Raw genomic sequence first — 7730 nt, forward strand, 5'->3', positions numbered from 1 at the left:
TAATAATTACAAAAATTAATATAATAATTATTAATATATAATTACATAAAGAACAAGTAAATTATCGTGGAAGAAAATGTTAAATATTTCCTCCTTCTAATTATTTACTCCAAAATCTGCTAAAGAAACTTGGGTAGTTTGGGAATCAACGTCTCACTTATAGAATGTACACTCATAAAATGTTAGTAATCTAGAAACTCTAGTTTCTTAACTAAATAATTTTTTTAATTATGAGAGATAGTTGACCGTGGATGATAAATGAGGAGAAGATGGTTGGGGGTGCGGTCAATGAAATAAATAAATAATTTTTTTAATTTTGGCTTTGAATGAGTCATGTATTTCCGAAAGGAATGTGGAAACCACAGCAGAACTTGACATGGGACGCTATCTTGATAATTAGGAAGAAGATACTAAGGAGTACGGTCAAAAGAAAACAGCTATTTATTTTCCATTTCGCCCCACTTTGTAGAGCGTCATCAGGGCTAAAAAGAAACAAAAACAACTAAAAATATTTAGACATAGTAGGGTAATAATATACAGAAAAGTGAATAATTAAGGTAGGTTAAAATTATGTAAATATAAGTAAATAAAAAATAAAAATAGTATTACTATAAAATAGACAATGATAAGAATACACAACCTATTAGGTTAAAAATAAACCATGCGTCTCCTGTTCATTTTTAACCAAATAGTTTGCATAATTTTTTTTTTATATTAATACTATTTTTATTTTTTATTTTTGTTCATTTGTATATAATTTTTTCACTAATATTTAAATAATTTTAACCCAATTCAATTTAACTTTTTGTATCTTATTATTCTACTATGTCAAAATATTTTTAGTTGTTTTGGTATCTTTTTAGCCCTGATGACGCTCTACAAAGTGGGCAATAACATCAGAAAATAAATAGTTCTTAAATATTTTTTGTTTTCTTTTGATCACACCTCTGACCATCTTCTTCATTATTCTAAATAGTACGGTCAATCATTTATATTTATATTTAATATATATTGAATAATTATGTATTAACACATAGTCTATTTGAGAAGAGAGCACTCAATGGAAATTTAATATAAAGAGTTTTTTATTATAAGTTTTGAATAGCCATAATCATATATAAAACAATTTATATGATATAATACATACCTATATGTTATATAGATCATAGTATAATGTATATGTTATTCTATAATTGATACTGTGTAAATTGTTCTATAAATAAAAACAGCTTTTCAAAACTCCTTAAGAAAAAATCTTTAATTTTACCTTCCTTTCCTTAAACAGATCATGTGCCACCCTGTTACCTCTTGGATCATAAACAGTACACGCTAAAGTAGTGAAAATAGTTATTCTATGGACACTGATAAAAGAAATTTTACATTATGTCAATAATACTACTGTATTTCTAAAAGGAAAATTTATCAATCACTGTGTATTGAATAAAATTAATAAATACGAATAATAAATAATTATACAATAAATAATATTATCAATTATTTATGGAATAAATAATTCATTAACATTAATGAATAAAGAATTATTTATACAAGTATTATATAATAATGCTCAACACTAGCAAGCAGCAGATACACCTGAAAAGTGACTGTAGAAGGAATCCATTATTTATTATCTAAACAGTCACACGGAAATTCTTATTTATAAACACCTGGTTATTTCAACCCTATAATTTGTTTAAAACAGGGCATAACCAACTCTGAATATTTTCATGATTGAGGTATTAGGTTTCTTTGGCCTCCTTATAGCACTGTACAGCTGGATGTATTGCAATAACGTCAAAAAAATTTAGAGAATACCTGAAATGATCTTATAATTCAGAAGGCCATGGAACCGTAGCAGAGTGTGAATTATCAACAAGATAACACTGACTCCTCCCTCCTCCTCAGGGGACACTATTCCATTTTAGTCATACTTACAGCAACACTTACATAGTCTTTAGTGTATTGTATAAACATTATATGGTAGTATAGCGCAATTCATCAGAAAAGAACAGTCTTCAATTTCACTCCACATTAAAGCCTCTGGAATTAACTCAAGCTGGAGTCTTTTGAGTTTTAAAAATGGCAAGTAGTCCTTCAGCTGGCCAAGCCAGGTCATTTTAATTTATTCAATTCAACTGCAAAATGAAACTGAACAAGAATTATCAGCCTACTTTTAACCCCAGTAATGAATTTGTTTATTGGATGATATACTGATGGATTAACCCATATATTATCCTTTCTTCGAAAGTAACTAAGGAGTTACTAATTCATACTCTTATATAAAAGTATAAGAAATGATTTTATTACTTTAACCCTAGGCCAGTGGTTCCCAAACTTTTTTCACCATGGTACCCTTTTTGAAGCTAAAACAAAGTTCATAGCAAACCTGGTGAGCTAAAAATGTCTCCACAATTATCCTTAGAATGGTTGAGTATGTAGAAAAATAAGAAAAAACAGTGCTAAGTAAATGCTGCAATGTATTTTATATTTCCTATTTCGATTTAAAAAATTTCTTGTAATACTTTGAGAAAGTGACATTTGGTTGGCAGGACCTCTGGTATACTTAAGCTTGGGGCAACTACTGCTCTAGTATTGATACTGTACAATATATTTACCACCTGTAGGTCATTTAAAAAAATTATGCAATATATTACATCAAGAAAATAATTTAAAAATAATTAAATTTTATTAAACAAAATAATATTGCTTCACCTGTGGACATTATAGCCCAATATAGAAACAGTTCTGTCTAAATAGCTCAGTGTTATTGAATGCTGAAAGAAGAAGAATTGGAGAAAGTTACCCACCCAATTGATGAGCTACAAATATAATAAACCTTTTTTAGAAGTTGGCTCATCTACAGGCTTTGTTCTAACTGGTTTGTATATAAATTATATGATGTAAAAATAATAATATTGATAAAATAAAAGATTTGGTTATAGTTAGAACCAGAAATGCATTATGAATAAAAGAGTGCCATTCCTCCCAATTATTTATTATGATAAGGCCTATTCCGTTAACAATGGCACATTAACTGAAATATAACCAATATATAGTTAAAATAATCAAACATTTTACTTTATTGTATTATATTAAACAAAATTTTATAATAATCAGGTAAGTTATAAAATATTATTTACATTTTACATTTATTAGATAATATGTGCTTTGATATTTAAATTAGATCACCTAAAAATCATACAATTATATATTTATTTATAAGTTGGATAATTTACAAGATAATTAGGGCAAGAAAACAACTCATTAAATATTAAGTAAACCTTTATACAAATATACATTATTTTTAGTATACAAAATTTCATGAGTTATTTTGCAACCAACAAATATCATAAAAGAAATTTTTAAAACAACTAGAGAAACTAAGTGGTGTTAAAACATTTTGTTAAATATTTAATTGTTTTATCAAAGATAACAATGAAACGCTAAGTTTTTCATCTGATTTTGCTAAGAAAATTCTTTATTAAAAATGAATTGATTAACAATATTAACTAGCAATAGTTATAAATTTTGGTAAAATCAACAATGAATATAATTAAGTTTAAACAAAAAGGAACGGTAAAATAAATAAAAATACTAAATACATCTCATCATTGACAACAAAATACACGTTTAAACAATATTTTTAATTGATAGCAGAATTAAATAACTAAATTAAAACACATACATAAATTTTTATAAAAAATTACAATATAATGCTAATTTTATATAAGTATGTACCTCATAATTGTGAGAAGAAAAAATAATCATGTCATTTTCTTTTTGTGAAATAATACAAAATTAGATGTGCAAATCAACATAGGCTGAAGAAAAAAAAATTATCGATGATTGGGTTCAGATGGTTATAACAGCATCATTCATATAAATGTTTGATACAAGCTTTCATTTAAAATAAATTTATACAACATATCTGAGGCAGTCGTGAAAAACTAGGTCAACTAGGTCGTAAATCCAACAGTCTAAAATTGAGTTAACTGAGTGTAAACTTTCCTCAGGACGTCTTTTAAGTATAAAATCTCAATAACAAGCAAGACTTGACCAATTTAACACAACTCAAAAGATGTACAGAGGACAGTTTACACCCTGTTAACTTGATTTTTAGGTAACTCGACTTACCTAGTAAGTGTCACAGTTACTATAATCATTTAATGTTTACAACTAAAAAAATATATAAATATAAATTAAATAAATAATAAAATATTTTGTACTAATATAATAACATTATGAGGTATAAATCAGTAATGGATAACAAAGCAAAAGTAGGATGGATTTTTAAATAGCATATTTTTTTTTTTAAATAACTAAATAAAATTGTTTCGATAAGATATTTAATGAATACAATTAATCAATTTTACATTAATCTGTAACAATTTCAGAAATATTACAAATCATTAAAATATTCAAAATAAAAATTATGTAAACATATTATAAATTAATTTATTTCTAATATGATATTATAATCACAGTAGAGACAAATGGAATAATGTAGACAAACTAACAAAGATATACAAATAAGAAAGCATCATATGCAGGATAAAATGAAAAATAAATGTTCCATTTTTTGATGAGTGTTAAAATATAAAAAATAAAATTTTCTTCAAGATATCTTCTTATAGTGCTAAGTGTTCAACAACAATGAAATTCTTTGACTACAATCTTTAATTAAACTATGAATCTAGTTTAAACTTTAAATTTGGACTAGCTATTAATTTTCATAGTGTATTTATGAGTTCAAAGTATTAATTTATCTTATGTGCAACGTCTTTAGAACTAGCAAAGTGGCTTGGCTCAGAAGAAAAGTGAAATGTTTATCCTTCTCAATAAATGACAATATAATTTTTTTTTTAATAAAAGAGAATTATTGTATTTAATTAAAAGATATTTCTCTCAATCTAATTTCATTTCCTAATCCTGAAATACAAAATAATGTTACTAAAATACTCAAATGCACAAGTATCTCAAGCAAATTTTTTTTCCAGTACTCTTCACATAAAAAATAAAATTTAGGTTTTAATAAAATGAAAAAAACTTCAACTATATGTAAAAGTGTAATTAAAGACCTTAATAAATATTTTGAAAAAATAAAAATAATGTGGGGTAACAAAACAGGAACATGTAAATATAAAGAATTCTAAGGATTCTTCCTGTTACTGAGAATATTAGTAACTTTCATTAATATTTAAAATATGCAAAAATATATTTTTAAAAAAATAAAAACAGTGAACTGTGGTTTAATTTCAAAATTTTATGTTGAAAAACTGTTTCTTCTTGATTGTTCATATAGACAGAAAAGTTATGTTTATAATAAATAAATTGTCCTAATGAAATAAGAAACTGACCAAGGTAAATTAAACAAGTACAATATTTATAAACAATATATAAGCTATTAATGGCAGGTGAATAATGAATATTATCACATAGTGGGTCTGTCAAGCCCAATAAAAATTATTTGTCTATTTTCATATTGTATTATCTAATGTAATGCATTTATTAGTAAATGAATAATACAACCTAAATTAAAAATTAAATTCAGTTCACCAAAATTTTAGATAAATAAGTATTGATATGTCCTCAGACCCAGCTGTTGCATTGTGAGTTAGCATGGTTGAAAATATGTTATAAGTTTAAAAGCATTCTGGCCTGGCACAGTTTTGACCATGGTTAAAGAAAATTGACATAATTTATCTTAATCAATTATAATTTTACAATGGTTTTGTTTAAATAACTATAAACCTGATAAAATTACGTTTATTTAAACTTTTTGGGTCTTCTCTACCATCATTATTTATTTTGATTTTAAAGGAAATTTTATTCCCTAATTTTATTGTTTTATCATAATCATTTTAGACTGAGTGATAATTCAAATTCTAAAAAACACAAAACTACTGTATTTAATTTATAAACCATGAAGAAAATGTTAATTTATGTTTTAATATAAAGAAATTATAACTTAATTCACAAGACTACTACTACTTTAAAGGTTTTTTTTTATTTTATTTTTTTCTCTAAGCTAAATCAAAGAATACCAACATTCCATAAAGCACTTTAGAAAATGAGTTACATAAAAATGTGATGAACTAAAATAAACAAACACATCAACTTAACATCTATTGCGGGGTTACTTAAGAAAAAAAAATTATAATTTCTTAATAAGCCAAGATATGTTGTTAAGAATATATTAAAGATATAAATTAAAGCCTAAATGACTAAAAATTATTTAAAAGGAATTATCCTTTAATTTTTTCTAATTAAATAAATATAAACTTTATTCACTTCAATGACTTAAAATCATCTAGAGACCATGTGATAAGTAATGCAAGAATTTACAATTGTATTCATAAATTGCTTAAGGAAAAAAAATTATAGAATGAGTGGATGAAGGTGATACATGACATTAAGAAATGATAGGGATATTTCCATTGAAAAATACTTTCAACACTCCTCTACATAGCAACTCCTTATATTTTTCTAAACCATAAATCCTGATAGTTTTCAGGTGTTCATAATTGCTTTCTTATTCTAAAATATGTACAAATAAGAATATAAGTTAAAGTTTTTTCATTCGATGTTTGTGAGATACACCTTCATATACTCATATCTTCAGTTATAAATGGTGGTAATGTACACCTCAACAGTGTTAAAATAAATATATTGAAAATATTAAGTGTAGTTAAAAAGGCTTTGCATTTCTAAAATAAGCAACAGGAGTACAATTATGTGGATATAATTACAAAAAAAAAAAAAATAAACTTAAACAATGTGCATTGTATGAGCAACAATTAGCTTAGAAAATACATCATAATCTTAGTAAAGTAGTAGGTTAATGCTTCAAAAAACCTTTTTTGAAAACTAAATCCTCATCTATTGAAACCAAGTATATTTTATGTTTAATTTGATGATTATTCTTTAGGGTAGTTAAAAAAAATTCTAAATTTAAGCTGCAGAACCTTAATTAACAATGTTTCCAAGTTACAATAATGACCATAAAGATGGAACTTAAACAAAAAAATATTTTTTTATATTGCAACTTCATACTTCCCTCGGGGACATCATGATATATTATTTCATACGTATATAAAATCAATACTATATTTGAATCAGTATAACACCTGCTTCGAAAATACTATTTTGTTTAGAAAGTTAGGAAATTTATTTTCCAAATAAAAACCAATTTATTTTTAAAGTTTTTCTTTCAAGAAATTTACCTATTTATGAAATATATACAGTAAGGAAAAGTATAATGATTGCGCAAACTTTTTAATTCCAGTTTTTGACAGAAATTATGAGGTCCCTGAATCCAAATAACCAAGTCTCAAAATGGTCTGTGTGTGGTCACCTTAGCTCAAAATCGAAAAGTCTTACCAAACTGAAATTACATATTTAAGGTGAGAGGTGGGTGTATACCTGGAGTGTGATAGTAATTTTTTTGGTAAAATCGATTGACCTTCAGTGCCATTTTATAGAATCGATTTTTTATATTTTTTTCATTTTCTCAAAAATTAGCTCTAATGATTTTGACTAAACTTGGCATATTAATGTCCAATTAATTCTTTAATTAAAAGTCTTTAATCTCAGCTAGGTCATGAAAAATCTCCCTCTAAAATGCATTTAAATTTTTATAATTGAAATAATTAACCATTACACATTTTTATTAGTAATGAAAACAGGTAAATATCAACTATAAAAGAACTTGATAATTAAGGTAGAGATAA

The sequence above is a fragment of the Halyomorpha halys genome, unplaced genomic scaffold (genome assembly GCF_000696795.3).
Source record: "Halyomorpha halys isolate HHAL.00 unplaced genomic scaffold, Hhal_1.1 Scaffold602.1, whole genome shotgun sequence".
In the NCBI taxonomy this organism is placed as follows: domain Eukaryota; kingdom Metazoa; phylum Arthropoda; class Insecta; order Hemiptera; family Pentatomidae; genus Halyomorpha; species Halyomorpha halys.